A 19600-nucleotide genomic window follows, 5' to 3' on the forward strand; every position below is an offset into this window, starting at 1 on the left:
GTAGGAATTTTTTTTAAATTACTACGTTTCCCAACAATGGTATCAGAGCCTAGGTTTTTATGGTTTGATGTTATATGCACGAGTAGAACACAAGTGAGTTGTGGACGATATAAGTCATACTGCTTACCAGCATGTCATACTTTGGTTCGGCGGTATTGTTGGATGAAGCGGCCCGGACCGACATTACGCGTACGCTTACGCGAGACTGGTTCTACGCCGTGCTTTGCACACAGGTGGCCGGGGGTGTCAGTTTCTCCAACTTTAGTTGAACCGAGTGTGGCTACGCCCGGTCCTTGCGAAGGTTAAAACAGCACCAACTTGACAAACTATCGTTGTGGTTTTGATGCGTAGGTAAGATTGGTTCTTGCTTAAGCCCGTAGCAGCCACGTAAAACTTGCAACAACAAAGTAGAGGATGTCTAACTTGTTTTTGCAGGGCATGTTGTGATGTGATATGGTCAAAACGTGATGAGATATAAGTTGTTGTATGAGATGATCATGTTTTGTTGAAGTTATCGGCAACTGGCAAAAGCCTTATGGTTGTCTCTTTATTGCATAAGATGCAAGCGCCAAATAATTGCTTTACTTTATCGCTATGCGATAGCAATAGTTGCAAGAGCAATAGTTGGCGAGACGACCATGTGACGACATATTGATATAGATCAAGATGATGGAGATCATGGTGTCATGCCGGTGACGATGGAAATCATGACGATGCTTTGGAGATGGAGATCAAAGGCACAAGATGATGATGGCCATATCATGTCACATATTTTGATTGCATGTGATGTTTATCTTTTATGCATCTTATCTTGCTTTGATTGACGGTAGCATTATAAGACGATTCCTCACTAAATTTCAAGATAAAAGTGTTCTCCCTGAGTATGCACCGTTGCCAAAGTTCGTCGTGCCCAGACACCACGTGATGATCGGGTGTGATAAGCTCTACGTCCATCTACAACGGGTGCAAGCCAGTTTTGCACACGCAGAATACTCAGGTTAAACTTGACGAGCCTAGCATATGCAGATATGGCCTCGGAACACTGAGACCGAAAGGTCGAGCGTGAATCATATAGTAGATATGATCAACATAGTGATGTTCACCATTGAAAGCTACTCCATTTCACGTGATGATCGGTTATGATTTAGTTGATTTGGATCACGTGATCACTTAGAGGATTAGAGGAATGTCTATCTAAGTGGCAGTTCTTAAGTAATATGATTAATTGAACTTTAATTTATCATGAACTTAGTCCTGGTAGTATTAGCATATCTATGTTGTAGATCAATAGCTCGCGTTGTTGCTTTCATATGTTTATTTTGATATGTTCCTAGAGAAAAATTGTGTTGAAAGATGTTAGTAGCAATGATGCGGATTGGATCTGTGATCTGAGGTTTATCCTCATTGCTGCACAGAAGACTTATGTCCTTGATGCACCGCTAGGTGACAGACCTATTGCAGGAGCAGATGCAGACGTTATGAACGTTTGGCTAGCTCAATATGATGACTACTTGATAGTTTAGTGCACCATGCTTAATGGCTTAGAATCGGGACTTCAAAGACGTTTTGAACGTCATGGACCATATGCGATGTTCCAGGAGTTGAAGTTAATATTTCAAGCAAATACCCGAGTTGAGAGATATGAAGTCTCCAACAAGTTCTATAGGTAAAACACGGAGGAGAATCGCTCAACTAGTGAGCATGTGCTCAGATTGTCTGGGTACTACAATCGCTTGAATCAAGTGGGAGTTAATCTTCCAGATAAAATAGTGATGGACAGAATTCTCTAGTCACCATCACCAAGTTAGTAGAACTTCGTGATGAACTATAATATGCAAAGGATAACGGAAACGATTCCCAAGCTCTTCGTGATGCTAAAATCGATGAAGGTAGAAATCAAGAAAAACATCAAGTGTTGATGGTTAACAAAGACCACTAGTTTCAAGAAAAGGGCAAAGGGAAGAAGGAGAACTTCAAGAAGAACAGCAAGCAAGTTGCTACTCAAGTGAAGAAACCCAAGTCTGGTCCTAAGCCTGAGACTAAGTGCTTCTACTGCAAAGGGATTGGTCACTGGAAGCGGAACTACCCCAAGTATTTGGTGGATAAGAAAGGATGGTAAAGTAAACAAAGGTATATTTGATATACATGTTATTGATGTGTACTTTACTAGTGTTCATAGCAACCCCTCAGTATTTGGTACTAGTTCAGTTACTAAGATTAGTAACTCGAAACGGGAGTTGCAGAATGAACAGAGACTAGTTAAGGGTGAAGTGACGATGAGAGTTGGAAGTGGTTCCAAGATTGATATGATCATCATCGCACACTCCCTATACTTTCGGGATTAGTGTGGAACCTAAATAAGTGTTATTTGGTGTTGAGCATGAATATGATTTGATCATGTTTATTGCAATACGGTTATTTATTAAAGCCAGAGAATAATTGTTGTTCTGTTTACATGAATAAAACCTTCGATGGTCATACACCCAATGAAACAAGTTCGTTGGATCTCGATCGTAGTGATACACATATTCATAATATTGAAATCAAAAGATGCAAAGTTAATAATGATAGTGCAACTTATTTGTGGCACTGCCGTTTAAGTCATATTGGTGTAAAGCGCATGAAGAAACTACATGCTGATGGGCTTTTGGAATCACTTGATTATGAATCACTTGAAGCTTGCGAACCATGCCTTATGGGCAAGATGACTAAAACGCCGTTCTCCGGAACAATGAAGCAAGCAACAGATTTGTTGGAAATCATACATACTGATGTATGTGGTCCGATGAATATTAAGGCTTGCAACAGGTATCATTATTTTCTGACCTTCACAGATGATTTGAGCAGATATGGGGATATCTACTTGATGAAACATAAGTCTGAAACATTTGAACAGTTCAAGAATTTCAGAGTGAAGTGGAAAATCATCGTGAAAAGAAAATAAAAGTTTCTACGATATGATCGCAGAGGTAAAATATTTGAGTTACGAGTTTGGTATTCAATTAAAACAATGTGGAATAGTTTCACAAACTCATGCCACATGGAACACCACAGCATAATGGTGTGTCCGAACGTCATAACCGTACTTTATTGGATATAGTGCGATCTATGATGTCTCTTACCGATCTACCACTATCGTTTTGGGGTTATGCATTAGAGACAGCTGCATTCACGTTAAATAGGGCACCATCTAAATCCGTTGAGACGACACCGTGTGAACTATGGTTTGGCAAGAAACCTAAGCTGTCGTTTCTTAAAGTTTGGAGTTGCGATGCTTATGTGAAAAAGTTTCATCTCGATAAGCTCAAACTCAAATCGGAGAAATATGTCTTCATAGGATACCCAAAGGAGACAGTTGGGTACACCTTCTATCACAGATCCGAAGGCAAGACATTCGTTGCTAAGAATGGATCCTTTCTAGAGAAGGAGTTTCTCTCGAAAGAAGTGAGTGGGAGGAAAGTAGAAAACTTGATAAGGTAATTGTACCTTCTCCCTTATTGGAAAGTAGTTCATCACAGAAATCTGTTCTTGTGACTACTACACCAATTAGTGAGGAAGCTAATGATGATGATCATGTAACTTCAGATCAAGTTACTACCGAATCTCGTAGGTAAACCAGAGTGAGATCCGCACCAGAGTGGTACGGTAATCCTGTTCTGGAAGTCATGTCACTAGACCATGACGAACTTGCGAACTATGAGGAAGCGATGATGAGCCCAGATTCCGTGAAATGGTTTGAGGCCATGAAATCCGAGATAGGATCCATGTATGAGAACAAAGTGTGGACTTTGGTGGACTTGCCCGAGGATCGGCAAGCCATTGATAATAAATGGATCTTCAAGAGGAAGACGGACACGGATAGTAGTGTTACTATCTACAAAGCTAGAATTGTCGCAAAAGGTTTTCGACAAGTTCAAAGTGTTGACTACGATGAGAGTTTCTCACTCGTATCTATGCTTAAGTCTGTCCGAATCATGTTAGCAATTGCCGCATTTTATGAAATCTGGCAAATGGATAACAAAACTTCAATCCTTAATGGATTTCTTAAAGAAGAGTTATATATGATGCAACCAGAAGGTTTTGTCAATCCTAAAGATGCTAACAAAATATGCAAGCTCCAGCGATCCATCTATGGACTGGTGCAAGCATCTCGGAGTTGGAATATGCGCTTTGATGAGTTGATCAAAGCATATAGTTTTATACAGACTTGCGGTGAAGCCTGTATTTACAAGAAAGTGAGTGGGAGCACTACAGCATTTCTGATAAGTATATGTGAATGACATATTGTTGATCAGAAATAATGTATAATTATTCTGTAAAGCATAAAGGAGTGTTTGAAAGGAGTTTTTCAAAGAAAGACTTCGGTGAAGCTGCTTACATATTGAGCTTCAAAATCTATAGAGATAGATCAAGACGCTTGATAAGTTTTTTCAATGAGTACATACCTTGACAAGATTTTGAAGTAGTTCAAAATGGAGCAGTCAAAGAAAGAGTTCTTGCCTGTATTACAAGGTGTGAAGTTGAGTAAGACTCAAAGCCCGACCACGGCAGAAGATAGAAAGAGAATGAAATTCATTCCCTATGCCTTGGCCATAGGTTCTATAAAGTATGTCATGCTGTGTACCAGATCTATTGTATACCCTGCACTGATTTGGCAAGGGAGTACAATAGTGATCTAGGAGTAGATCAATGGACAACGGTCAAAAATATCCTTACTGGAATAAGGATATGTTTCTCAATTACGGAGGTGACAAAAGGTTCGTCGTAAAGGGTTACGTCGATGCAAGTTTTGACACTGATCCAGATGACTCTAAGTCTCAATCTGGATACATATTGAAAGTGGGAGCAATTAGCTAGAGTAGCTCCATGCAGAGCATTGTTGACATAGAAATTTGCAAAATACATGCAGATCTGAATGTGGCAGACCCGTTGAGTAAACTTCTCTCACAAGCAAAACATGATCACTTTTTGGGTCTTAATCACATAGCGATGTGAACTAGATTATTGAATCTAGTAAACCCTTTGGGTGTTAGTCACATGGAGATGTGAACCAATCACATAAAGATGTGAACTATTGATGTTAAATCACATGGCGATGTGATCTAGATTATTGACTCTAGTGCAAGTGGGAGACTGAAGGAAATATACCCTAGAGGCAATAATAAAGTTATTATTTATTTCCTTATATCATGATAAATGTTTATTATTCATGCTAGAATTGTATTAACCGGAAACATAATACATGTGTGAATACATAGACAAACAGAGTGTCACTAGTATGCCTCTACTTGACTAGCTCGTTAATCAAAGATGGTTATGTTTCCTAACCATGGACAAAGAGTTGTCATTTGATTAACAGGATCACATCATTAGTTGAATGATCTGATTGACATGACCCATTCCATTAGCTTAGCACCCGATCGTTTAGTATGTTGCTATTGCTTTCTTCATGACTTATACATGTTCCTATGACTATGAGATTATGTAACTCCCGTGTGCCGGAGGAACACTTTGTGTGCTACCAAACGTCACAACGTAACTGGGTGATTATAAAGGTGCTCTACAGGTGTCTCCAAAGGTACATGTTGGGTTGACGTATTTCGAGATTAGGATTTGTCACTCCGATCGTCGGAGAGGTATCTCTGGGCCCTCTCGGTAATGCACATCACTTAAGCCTTGCAAGAATTGCAACTAATGAGTTAGTTGAGGGATGATGTATTACAGAACGAGTAAAGAGACTTGCCGGTAAGGAGATTGAACTAGGTATTGGATACCGACGATCGAATCTCGGGCAAGTAACATACCGATGACAAAGGGAACAACGTATGTTGATATGCGGTCTGACCGATAAAAGATCTTCGTAGAATATGTAGGAACCAATATGGGCATCCAGGTCCCGCTATTGGTTATTGACCGGAGACGTGTCTCGGTCATGTCTACATTGTTCTCGAACCCGTAGGGTCCGCACGCTTAAGGTTTCGATGACAGTTATATTATGAGTTTATACGTTTTGATGTACCGAAGGTTGTTCGGAGTCCCGGATGAGATCACGGACATGAAGAGGAGTCTCGAAATGGTTGAGACATAAAGATTGATATGTTGGAAGCCTATGTTTGGATATCGGAAGTGTTCCGGGTGAAATCGGGATTTTACCGGAAAACCGGGAGGTTACCGGAACCCCCCGGGAGGTACATGGGCCTTAATGGGCCTTAGTGGAAGAAGAGGAGAGGCGGCCAGGGCTGGGCCGCGCGCCCCTCCCCCTAGTCTGAATAGGACAAGGAGAGAGGGGGCCGGCGCCCCCCTCCTTCTCTCTCTCTCTGTTCCCACCTCGCGAATCCTATTCCAACTAGGATTGGGGAGGGGGGGGGAGTCCTACTCCCGGAGGGAGTAGGACTCCTCCTGGCGCGCCCTATGATGGCCGACCGGCCTCCCCCTCTTGAACCTTTATATACGGAGGCAGGGGCACCCCTAGAGACACAAGTTGATCCACGTGATCATATTCTTAACCGTGTGCGGTGCCCCCTTCCACCATAGTCCTCGATAATATTGTAGCGGTGCTTAGGCGAAGCCCTGCTACAGTAGTACATCAAGATCGTCACCATGCCGTCGTGCTGACGGAACTCTTCCCCGACACTTTGCTGGATCGGAGTTCGGGGATCGTCGTCGAGCTGAACGTGTGCTAGAACTCGGAGGTGCCGTAGTTTCGGTGCTTGATCGGTCGGGCCGTGGAGACGTACGACTACATCAACCAAACGCTTCCGTTGTCGATCTACAAGGGTACGTAGATCACACTCCCCTCTCGTTGCTATGCATCACCATGATCTTGCGTGTGCGTAGGAATTTTTTTGAAATTACTACGTTTCCCAACAGATTCGTGGCATGAAGACGACGACATCTATGTCAAAGGTGAAGATGAAGATGAAGCCAATGATGTTGATATTAGTGGCGCTCCATTGTTCATAGACGAGCTCACCCAAAGAGCGGGAGCACAAAAGAAGCGGAAGAGCATTCGCACCGGTTCATATACACAAGATGAGTACAAGTTGATTTGTCAATGTTGGATGGAGATTAGCCAAGATCCAAGGACCGGCGCGCAACAAAAGGGCATTGTTTTTTGGACGAGAGTCCACAAAACATTCCATAAAAGGAAGATGTTTGAGCCCTACCAAATTACAAGCAACCGTGGCATCGGTTCGATTCAAAAAAGATGGTTGTTCATCCAACAAGAGTGCAACAAGTATTGTGCCACATTTGAGAGCGTTGAAACACGGCCCGTGAGTGGTCTCGGCGTTGGGGACATGGTATGCTCTTCTCTTTCTAGCCCTTTCCTTGCTACGGCCATGATACTTCGACCGTGTATATGTTTGCATGTTCACTTGTTGTTGATCATGTGGTGTAGGCATTTCAATCTTTGGAGGCATTCAAAGCCCGGCACAATGACAAGCCATTCACTCTTACGCATTGTTGGACGCTCATCAACAATTGCCCTAAGTTCAAGGATCAATACCGTGAACTTCAAAGGAAGAGAGGCAAGAAAACGACCAAGTTCGCCGGAGGTGGGGATGGCGAGGCGTTGAAGAGACCGAGGGGCAAGACCAACTCCAAGGTGGACGACATATGTGACGCCTCAACCATGGCCTTGCATGAGACTTTGCATGGCATGATGTCACATAAGGATGTGAGGGACGAGAAGAAGCGGCAAAGTAAGGACGAGCAAATGAAGCAATACCTAGACCTCCAAAGACAGAAGCTTGAGATGGAGGAGACGGCCAAGAAGAGGAAGATAGACATGGAGGAGGCGGCCCGGCAAAGGCAGCTCGACATGGAAGAGGCCGCCCGGCAAAGGCAGCTCGACATCGAGGCCGACAACGTCAAGGCCAGGCAGAGGCAGCTCGACATCGAGGCCACCAATGCCGCCACCAAAGCGAAGGAGGTGGCCCTTGCGATCATGAGCGTGGACTTGTTGAAGATGAGCGACAAGAAGAGGGCTTGGTTCGAGGCCAAGCAGAAGGAGATGCTCGACGCCGAAGGCCTGAACTAGGTCGTCCGATCGGCGTGGCCGTTCTTTTTGGAGGCTGGCATGGGTGCCGCCCGCCCGCTGGCCGCTGGCAGTGTGCCGGCGAAAAAACATTCACTTTGAAGGCCGACTGTGTTGCCGGCCGCTGGCTGTGTTGCCGGCGAGGACAACTATTCATTTTGGAGGCTGGCTGTGTTGCCGGCCGCTGGCTGTGTTGCCGACAATGGTCGTGTAGGCCGCTGGCTTTGTTGCCGGCGTGATGAACTGGGGTCGTGAACTGAGGCTTGGCATTTGAAACGTCCCTTTTTTTAAAATAGACGCGAACAGGATGGGGCAAAAGGATGCGTTCGCGCGGTGGGCGCACGGCCACCGCATCCCAGGACAGACCCGGACACGACCCCAAATCCCTAACCACAGGGATAAAAACAGGACAAAACGGACGTCCGTTTGGGGTCGCGGTGGAGTTGGCCTAACGTCATTTAAAAAAAAAGGAAAAGTGTCCCTTTCAACCGACTGATTTCTCCTTGGCATCAGCCGCACCGCGATGCGTCCGATCCAGTTGGATCGTGCGGCGCTCGTGGTCCCACATGTGAACTCGCGTCAACTGGCTGTCCCTCGTGTGGTACACGTCTTCCATGAGACCCACCCACCGCCCAGCCTCCTCTTATCCTTTCTTCTCGGTCTAGTCCTTTCATACGATTTCCTCTTTTCCCCATTCCCATCCACCAGTGGATCTCATCCAGCGGAGGAGCTCCACTCCGGCCGCAGCCACCATGTCACAGGACATGGCAGTAGGGAGCACGTGCTGGAACGCAACATCGCGACTGGCCGCGTCAGCGCAACCTCCGCCGATGGTGTGGCAGCAAGCGCTAGGGGTGTAGTAGCACGGCGACCGGCCGCGTCAGTGCAACCTCCGCCGGGGATGCGGCAGCAGGGGCGGCGACGTCTGCAACGGTTACCGGCGCTGCCGGCGATGCGACGCGGGAGGTCGGCGACGGCCGGCAGTGCTGCGACGCAATGCTCCGTCCATGGATGTCGGCGCTGCGATGTGGCCCTCGTCGGCAACTACCAGTGTTACGATCCATCACCCACCGGAGGGGTGTGTCAAGCCGGAGAGGTGGTGCGCAACGCGGTGTTCCAACACCATCGCAGCTCCGACGGTGTCGCGGCCGCTACAACGCAACTCCAACAGTGTCGACGACCTCTGCATTGCAGCTCCGGCGGCGTCGCGGCCTCTGCATCGCAACTCCAACGATATCGAACGAGCAGTTTAGGCAGCGGCGCGGCGGCTGCGTTGCAGCTCCGGCGGCATCAACGAACTGCTGGACAATAGCTTCAGCGGCGTCGCGGCCGCTGCATCGCACCTCTAGCGGCATCGACGAGCACTGATGGCAGCTCCGGCGGCGTCGCGGCAGCTGAATGCAGCTCTGGCGGTGTCGTGGCCGTTGCATAGCAACTCCGACGATGACATGGCCGCTGCATTGCAGCTCCGGCGGCGTCGCGGGCGCTGCATTGCACCTCCAGCGGCATCGACAAGCACTGCATGGCAGCTCCGGCGGCATCGCGCCCGCTGCATCGCAGCTCCGGCGGCCTCGACGACTGCTGCATAGCAGCTCCGGCGGTGTCGGGGCCGCTGCATAGCAACTCCGACGACGACATGGCCGCTGCATCGCAGCTCTGGTGGCATCAACGCCCTCTGCATCGTAGCTCCGGCGGCTGCTGCGTCACAACTACGTCGGCGACGAGGCCGCTGCTGCGGTGCTGGTAGGCATGCTTGGAGCGGACAGTGGGGGCTGTGGTGGTGCCTGTGTTGCGCGAGTGGAAGATGCATGTGCGTGAGGAGACCAAACAAACGGCTCTGATATGCACAGTTGGACGGTTATCGAGGTGGTTGATAACTGCGAGTTATCAACCGACTTACGCCTAGCATCGGCCTTAAAAAAGGTCATTAACATTTCTTGGCGATTCATTCATACTCTCTCCGTCTCAAGATAAGTTTCTTAACTTTACTACAGTTTAGTACATAATTGCACCCCTCTTTCAGCTCTGGTCCGTCGCCACTGTGCACGAACACGCACAACCGATCCTGTGGGGCAAAGCTGACCTTCTGCGCTTGGAATTTGTTGAGTTGCTGGCCACTTGAGCAGAGCCATACCATGTGGTGGTTGCTTTCAACGGAGCAAGAAAGTCAAGAAGCCCCGGGAATCAAACGCGCCGAAGATGCTAAATGGGCCTATGTTGCGTGTCATGTGACCAAATTAGCTTATGCCTAAATGAGTCTACTTATCAGAACTATTTATGTTTGAAATTTAAACATTTAAAGAAATAAGAAAACCAAGAATTGACATGCATTCATTCAAGTCCATGGGCAATCGAGCAAGCACTAATGAAAATGAGCAGGGGGTTAAGGAGTCTGGAAGAGTCTTTCGAGGTAGGGGATTGCAGCAACAAACGGTGTGGAAGTAATGCAGAGAGGAAATCTCATGGCTGGCAAGGAGGACGAGGGCAATGAGGACCATCTCGCCATTGCCGGATCTAGGCCGTTGGCTGGGAAGGGGGGAGAGGTGTCGACAGAGGTGCGTTCCAGCTTCTCCCTCATGTCTATAGACATGAAAAACCTTTGCCAGCAAGAGATGATTGCGGGGGAGCGACATCATGGGTTTTGTGCTTAGACGTAGACATAGTTGAACCGGAGTTTAGTGGCCATGTTCTGGGAGAGCGAAATGACATGGTTTAGGCAAGTGACGAGAAATTTGGGTTTGTGCCAACATTGTGCTATAGTTAAATTTGTACAATGCAAATCGCCACGCAACATGTAAATAAGGTCTTTGTTTTAGTTTGATTTTCTTGTCTATACACCTTATTTTTTTCAGTTTTGCTAAAACACATCTAGATTGTCAAGGACTTAGATGTGCAATACTTAGGTGTATACACCTTATTTTCTTTCTCAGTTTTGCCAAGGAGAGGAGCGGGGTCGCGACGCGCGCGGCGAGCTGGCTCCAGAGGGCGCTGCGGGTGGATGGCGGTGCTGGGCAGCGGAGGAGCAAGGGCGGCACGACGAGGCCCATGAGCAGAGGGCGCTGGTGGTCTACGGCGGTGCGGGCCCTATCCGCGTCAGATCTAGGTCAAGAGGGCCTAGGTCGCCATGCTTCTTTGATGGGGTTCCTGTGTGCCGCTTGCGTTGGCCCGAGGCAGCTTGCGACGACAGCCGCCACCCCTGGTGGCTGGAGTTCTGGAGGCGGCTCAACCAGTGACGTGGTCGGCATGGCCGCGGGCCACAAGCTGTGCGCGAGATGAATGACACCCTGCTCGGTGTTGTATCCTTCTGATGGTGGTTCGGGAAGCTCGACACTGTCGCAGATGGGAGGATAAGATGGTGGTGACTGGAGGGAGAGGAATGGCATTGTTGCGGTTGTTGCATCCTTTGTCGGGAGAGGAATGGCCCGTAGGCGTTGCATCCTCGAGAAGATGAATGGCGTCCCGCTTGGTTGCATCCTCCCGATGGGAGAAGAATGGCGCCGCTGCGGGGTTGCATCCTCCGTCCAGTGGGGACGCGGATGCAAGATTGGAAGCATGTCGAGCTTGCCGGGGATGTGTGGTTTGCCGCGGAGGTAGGGGTAGTGGTTTGGTGTGTAGGCTGATCGGATCCTGGGCTCGAACTGTGTACGTGAGACGGTCGGCGAAAGTCGTACTCCGGTTGTGGCCGGAGTCGTCGACGGCGGCGCCCTCTCGCGTCGCTCTCTCATTGGAGGCATCGAAGTAGCTGCTCCCACCTTGTCTTTCCTGCTGTGCTTCGGGGAAAACCCTTGATCTAGTTTAGATCAGATGATGGCGACACTATCCGGTGTCGCGTTCCCTCTTGGGGGCATCGTCTTGGAGGTGGATCTGATCAGAGAGACCCGTGATTCATGAGGGTGTGTATATTGTTTGCTGAAAGATGTCGTTTGTATGGTTTTTAGGTCCGATTTTCCTTATAAACTGGACCAACCTTCTCCTTCTCATGTTCAATGAATTTAGCAGTAATGCTAACATTTATTGACGCAGTCAGCGAACCAACCTATGATTGGATGGTTAGGTGGACAGTGTTATCCCCGGCCCACCAGGGTTCAAGTCGTGATGCTCACATTTATTCTGGATTTATTTCAGGATTTTCGGCGATACACGTTCAGTGAGAGAAGATGTTTCCGTCGACTAAATCTCAAGATGATATGCCGGCTCAGTTTTTCGGAGATGCTTATATGAATAGGGTGTGCGTATGTGCGTACATAGAATGAGTGTATGCGTGTATGTATATATGAGCGCCGGTGTCTGTAGTGATGTTGAGAAAAAAAAGAGACGCAGGCAGGATCGGTTGGATCAAAAGAAAAAAAATCGACGTTCTATCTTCATATAAGAAGAAGAAGACGCAGGCAGGATCGTTTGGATCAATCGATCGTTGCAGGCAGCCTAAACTCGATCCATCTGTTGTTGGTCTCGAACTCTCGATTAGTCCTGTTGGTCGGCGGGAAACTCTCCAATCCCTAGCACTTCCCTAATAATCAGAGAACCTGTATAGATTATCTAACAGTGGAACCACCTAATAATCTGGTACGTCTCCTTAGGGGAAGCAGGGAGGGGAAGAAAAACTTCAGTGGTCTGCATTATCGTAATCGATCAGGCTGGTGATAGCTGCGTCGCTGTCGTCACTTGCAGCAAGCGATGTGAGGCACAAAGTTGATGCAGGAAGTATTGTTGGACATGGTAGAGCTGCAGTAGCATGGATAGGTCGAGGCGCAACTCGATGGCGTGTGTTGACTCGCTCCACTGCCGATCTAGCCGGCTGATCAGTGAGCATCCCATTAAATTAATCAAGTGTTTGCCAACGCTTTGATCGACCTGTTAAGGGAAGCAGAGGCTCGCTGACACTCTGTTAGTGAGTGCCTACCTCTTTCCCAGTGTACCCCACTTCTTTTATTAGGACTTAATGAAAGATAATAACTTTAAAATTGTTTCCCTCTGCATCCCTATTATTTGAAGGTTTTAGCCTTCATTACATCTCAATGGTTTGCTTGCATTGTTCATGGAATTATTCCCTTAAAGTTTTTTTTGTTTTGGTTCTTTAATACGCATGGTGTTTCCTTATTAATCATTGCATCGTGGTGTTTCCTTATCAATCATAGTTTAAACAACGAGTCGTTGCTTTGCCCCTTTTTACTTCAGGCGCGAGGAGAGGGAAAGAGAGATAGCACTGTTGGAGACTTCCTCTTCCTCTATGCCACAAGCTACAAGGTATGGAACTATCGCGCGCCCTCTCAACCATTGCTCAATAGCTGGGTCTACGACCCGGTAGGTAACTTGAGACAACCGTTCTACTAGCCTTTCAACTCAATCGGATTAGCATTTTTATTGAACTATGTTCCCTTTCACTCACTTAACGGTGCATTGAGGACGACAGCAATCCAACTCGATCATCAGAACGATTGGGTTTTAAACACATGCTGAGCGCAAGCTGTAGACGTCTCAAATGTATGTGCCTTTTTATCCTACCTGTGTTAAACCTTCTCACTAAAACAGAAAATAGGCCTTTTTTATATACCCTGAGAATACGGCGCTCCCTATTATTGAATGCGTAGGTATTTCCTTGCAAAGCAGAGTGTGCCCGCTACTGTTTTAAACAATGAGTCGCTGCCAGTGCTGCTTGCTGCTACATGACTGTTTGCCCCCATTTTTACTTCAGGCATGAGGAGAGGGAAAGAGAGACAACACTGGAGGAGACTTCCTCCTCCTCTATGCCACAAACAAGGTATGTAACTTTCGTGCGCACTATCCTCTCTCTGATCTGTCTTTTGTTTATAGTCAGCAGCTAATTTGGTCTAAGATAGATGGTTTGGAATGAGTTATCTGTCTTGTAATGGTGCTTTTAGTTACTGACTAGACGCATTTTCCCGAAGATTTACTAATTATGGCGTTAAAACCAATTTTGCAATGCATGCATGAAGTACTAGATTGTGTTCCACTTTATTTCCTATTAATCAAACATTTTGTGTTCCACTTCAGCTTTAAGGTGGCAGATCTCTTGTCATTGAAGCTTGATATAAATCTCTTGGCTGATTCATGTATTTCGACATTGGTGCCCACTGGTCTTATGATAAAATATTTTGTGAGAGTTGACAATGATGGAATTTTCCATACGTATCCTGACCGTGGTGGCCCATTTGAGATCATAAAGGAAGTTCAGGAAGCCATTGACTCCCACCATGCTGTTCAGCGAAAAAACATGTAAAGTCTCTCAATTTTATTAGATATCTCATATCTGGGTGTGTTCACACCTTGAAAACCCCGGGTATTTCTGAAGTTAAAGGAATATCTTATGAATTGCTTTAGAGTTGTTAAAATAGTTAGCATAGCTTGAATTCAAAAGGTATATATAGATGCTATGCTATAGGTATATTTTTTCATGCTCACTCGTAACTTGTACAGTTGGATAGCTTTTAGCCTCCCACACCCATGTAGCTCTATTTCTTCTGATAAAGCTGGTGGTAACTAGAACAGTTAGTTCCATTAATCAGTTGAGACGGTTTTGTTTTTGTTCTGTAACCAATAGTGCTTGTAGTCAGACACACTACTTGGAGATCCAAAAAACAAATGGTGATAACTTTTATTCTCTTTTATACAAAGAATGTGATGAGCGTCTTATAAGAATGTAAGCAGTTCAGTTTGTTTTTCCTTTTTCTTGTTTATTAAACAACGAGTTGTGTTAATCTTCGGGGCTGTTTGGTTCCTAATTTAACAAAAACCTTGCATGCAAACTCATCAACCCAAACGCTTAATCATTGGTTATTCTATGAAATACGCTAATAATTTAAAATCCTCTTATATCTGAAATAGATGCATGGATGGACTTACCGACGTTTAGAGGGCTATCCGATGTGCTCTTTTCTGGTATCATAATGGCACAAGGAAGCACTCCAAAGAAGCTTATGATGCCTGTACGACCAATCTCCCTACAAAGGAATTGGTTAAGGCTGTACTCGACAAATACAACGAGGACAATGGTCTTGTCAGAGTATGCTCTCCCACTCTGTCCTTTTTTGGTTCCATGATTCCTCGGATGTCATCAAATACATGTTTCACTTGTTGATACTATCCATTCTTAATACTTCAGGATCTTGCATATGAACTAGAAGATATTGTGAGGCACAAAGCATGTTTTGACGGGAAAAATTGCATTTATAGATCTTACGCTCATTTCAATCTCACTATGAAGACTAAAGGAGCTGCGAACAAGGATCTGTACTTTGCTGAAGTCACACGTATGGACGGTGATTATGAAGCGTATGTGCTCACCTGTATCTGCATGGTCAAACCTGATGACAATGGTATTATATGCTTAACTTCATCTGCTTTGAGATTTAGAATTTTAATTTCTCGAATTTGTTTCCAGTTTGTAGCATTTGCATGCAGTAGGGCACTCTTTAATAAAGAAACAAACTAATAATAAATAGTTGAATGCATGTGCTCCTGTTATTCATGTAAACATAATTACACTTAGTCGAGTATCCTCCAAAATATCCTCTCCTTCAACGTTTAGTGAAGATTATAACAAAGGCAATGTGTGTATTTTGTTGAACCTATAAAAAAAGGTATTGTTGTTGGAAACATATCGTATTCGTATGTCTCACCGCTGCAAGAACGCCACTAAACAAATTGCGCTTCGTGACTGGACATCCATGTTGTTCCTCTTAGCTGCGAGATTGTAGCCTCCAGCTCTATGTACCTTTTCTTTGTTTTTCTCTCTCTCTGTCCCCTGTACTTCTGATGCTGAGTTCCTTGTAACACCTCTTGACGATCGCAATAAAGGTTCAGGCAGGCGTAAGCCCGCCGTTGACGCGTCAAAAAAAGAAACATATCGTATCTAGCAATAGCATAGTTTCAGTTCAAATTTTATTATCTGGCTATATGCACTAAGAAGAAAATACGACCCCATGAGGCTGGCAAACTTTGCGTATTCGCGAGGCTGGCAAGCAGTTATGTTTTAAGAGCACAATATGGACCACCAATTCCAATATATAACTGCAATTGTCAAGGTTCGGTTGCTGCAAAGCCTGGATGGTGAAGAGCCATAGAATTTAGAGTCTAGCCCAGCTCCACGGTTGCACTCATAATTTATAATCTAGCAACAATCATAGTGCATGCAATTTCCATATCATGTTAGCTGGTTTTGCTATGTTGGAAATTGCAGGCACTATCACTGTTTGATCTTGAAGCGTGTATGAAACAGGATCTGAAACAAAATACTATTCAGTTTCGAACGCCAAGTCCTGAGCGTTGTTTTCGTCCTAAGCGTTGATGCTAGCCAGCTATGGCAATGTTTTCTTGACCTCTATTTATTCACCTATTTTCACCCTTTTTTAAGGTGAATGCCACGTGTGTGGAGCTGACATGAAGCACTGCTCATGATGGATACAACCGTGGCCGCCCCTTTATTTCATATGGACATGGTAGACGTCGTGCACGTGGAGTTCCTTTATTTGAGAAGGTGTGTTCCTCCCAAGCTAACCCTTTCATACTTATGTTTGATTGACTGTTGTGTGCAATATTTTCCTAGCAAAGTGAAAATTAATTAGCCAAGGAAACAGCCAACTGCAGGCTGCAGCTTAAATCATTATATTTTTCACTTGTAAGTTAGCTGCAAATTAGGATAGATGACCATACATCAGAATGTAAATATCACTGCCTCTAGTGAGGATCCAAAATTTCCTAGGTTGCCTCAGAATTTATCAAAGCATTCAACGACCCTGCTATAGGTGAGAAAGAATACCAGCCGGGAGTTGAATATCATCACAGCTATTAATAAATGAGTTATTAGTTATATGAAGTCACTAATCTGTAGAGAATGACAGCTAACATCTTGACAAAAGTGTCCCTACTTGTTAACATGCATTATCTTCCTATGTAGAAAGGGGTACTCTGTTTCTAACACATCAGCATGCCATCAGGGCAGAGCAACTCAAATTTAAGTAAAGCTAGCAAAATACCTAGTATCAAGAAAAATTTGCCATCTTTGTTCTTATGGTATATAAAAGATCATTCATAATAACATTCAAATATCTTAGCCCAACTAAAACGAAGGGATTTACCTACGAATCTACAATGAAGGCATGATCTTATTTTCAATTCTATACAATTGAATTTGTTGATGAAATAGCTTGTCCATTTGATTGCGGCAAACACTCAAGTTTCATTGTCTCTCCCCATTTTGCAGTTATTTGACGTGCGTGATGAAGCTTGGTTGGAAGAAGAGGAGGCTAGGGTGAGACGTGCGATCAAGGAAGGGAAGGAGGATAGGCTCAAGTTTCATACCGGCTAGACGACGGAGGACAATGAGTTGAAAATGTTTAAAACACTACAACTACACACTCCGTCCCATAATATAAGAGTATTTTTGACACTACACTAGTGAAGATGAGCAAGATGAAACTTTACTGAATAGCTTCCATCTTCAGAGCACCACTTGGTGGCGTGTTGTTATTCTGGTTACCTTGGAACCTATAAGGATTTAATTATTCTCCATCGTTTACCATTCGTAAAAATTGCATCCATGTTTTGTCGCTTTTATTGATAGGGTAGAGCTAGGTAGATCTGCCAAAATGACTGGCTGAAAATTCGTATGTACTACGAGAACTGAATTTCTTTTGCTGTCCAATGGAGCCTACCCTATCCGTCTGAAACTACTTTGTGTTTTATTCGTAGCCCAACTAAAATTTTATATAGCCTGATCAAGTGTATAGGAAAAAGAGGAAAGCACACTGGTGGTCTACTAACTTGTGCAAGATATAACCATGTAAAAAAATTAATGCGTTCCTCCACATGTACGAGCATAAGAACAAGAGAGACATTCACGCGCACTCCTCCCCCACTGCCTGCCTATTCACCTCCTTCTCTATGCCTGTAAGAGAACCCCACCTTTTTGAGTCCTGTATGCGACCCGACATCGATGACCTCTTCGACGACATGGGTGAACCCGTCAACGCCAACACTACTGCTACCGCTGCAACTCAGTACATGTTAATGTTCTTTTTTGTTTGAGTACCTACTACCGTTTCTTCTTCCAGTATCTGCTCTACATATGTTCTGTTCTAGTACGCACGTGCATATGCTATTTGCCTTGTCTCTATTAGATTACATGACTTGTTTCATCTCTGCTATAATAGTCATATTTTATCTAGTATTTCTATGGATTAAATCATATGGTAAATTGCTCATATTTCCAACAAATTTATGGGGACTTAAATCCTAGAGCAAATCTAACAGGATTCAAACAATAGGAAAAAGAACTAACCGAAAAAAGGAGATGAGCCAGATCTGGACGGACCCAGGTGGCACAGCGTTGGGCCGGCCCATCGACTGTGCGGCGCGCACGCGAAGGGGTACGAGGCCGTCGGATCTGCGATGGACGACCGAGAGCTGGCCGCGTGGCCTCGCGCTTGCGGCGAACAAAAAAAAATGGCGGTGTCCACTCTTGTCGCCGTAGAAGGCTTGCGAGCTCGCCGCAGTGAGCTAGGGGGCTCGCCTCGACGTGACGCTTCCTCCGGAGGGGCCAGGAGAGCGTTTTTAAGCTCACCATGACATCGCTGAAGGTCAGTGAAGATTGGAAGTGGATGCTCGATGAGGTCCGGCGGCTGCCCACCTAGCTTATCGACGGGATCCGATCTTCCAGGGGTGAATCTTCAAATTGGAAGAGGGGAGGGGGGGGGGGTTGAGTGGATTGGTACCAAGGGAAGCGATAGAAAGTAACGGTGAGGGCGAAGGTGGTATGTGGCGGTGGCTTGGAGTGATGGTTGCCCGCGGAGGTGCTCGGGACGGTGCCTGCGTTTTGATTTTCGGTTTGCGTTTTTTCGTCCTTGGACGAAATGGCCGAATTTCGGGAATTTTAAATTTTTCGGCAAAATCTCGGACGAAATTGCAAAATCAAAATTTGAAAATTTGACCAAAATTCAACCGAAATTTGGACGAAATTCGGCCGAAATTCAAACAAAATTTGAAATAAAATAAAGCATAAGCATAGCAGCGTAACAACCATTAGGATGGATCGTATAAACTTCAGCAAATAAGCTCTAGTGATTAATAAAACTGCATCTGTCCAACATAACATGCACACATTAGTTATAAAGTTACCTCCAACATAACCCTTAACAGTCCAACATCAGTTCAACCATCACAGCGTAGTTCAGAGTTTAAATAGTCCGGTACAACCAATAGACTTAAAGGATTACACATAGAAACAACAGCTTCAAAAGACAACCATCAAAGCATGACATTGAAACAACAGCTCCAAAAGACAACCATCAAAGCACACATAGAAACAACAGCTCCAAAAGACAACCATCAAAGCATGGCATTGAAACAACAGCTCCAAGCTTGCCTGCATCCATAAGCTTCTTGATATCCCTGGCTATTCTTCACATGCCATTTCTGGTTTAGAGAAAACAGAGGAAGGGTCAGGAAGGAGGTAGTTCTGCATCGGAATTATCTTCTGCCACTTTGTGCAACAAAAAAAATGGATTATCAGGACAAGTAGCTAGTAGAACAATAGTAAAATCT

General features: G+C 45.2%; 1 pseudogene across 1 annotated transcript; it reads left to right on the plus strand.

Moving 5' to 3' along the window:
- Nucleotides 1–8663: 8663 nt before the first annotated feature.
- On the plus strand, nt 8664–17565 carry LOC125536005 (uncharacterized; annotated as a pseudogene). Its single transcript, XR_015605414.1, has 8 exons — nt 8664–10593; nt 10969–13285; nt 13734–13799; nt 14054–14275; nt 14885–15062; nt 15162–15375; nt 16413–16535; nt 17262–17565. The product of XR_015605414.1 is annotated as an uncharacterized LOC125536005 (transcript).
- Nucleotides 17566–19600: the final 2035 nt, after the last annotated feature.

The sequence above is a fragment of the Triticum urartu genome, chromosome 1A (genome assembly GCF_056163025.1).
Source record: "Triticum urartu cultivar PI428250 chromosome 1A, HENAU_Tu73, whole genome shotgun sequence".
Taxonomy (NCBI): domain Eukaryota; kingdom Viridiplantae; phylum Streptophyta; class Magnoliopsida; order Poales; family Poaceae; genus Triticum; species Triticum urartu.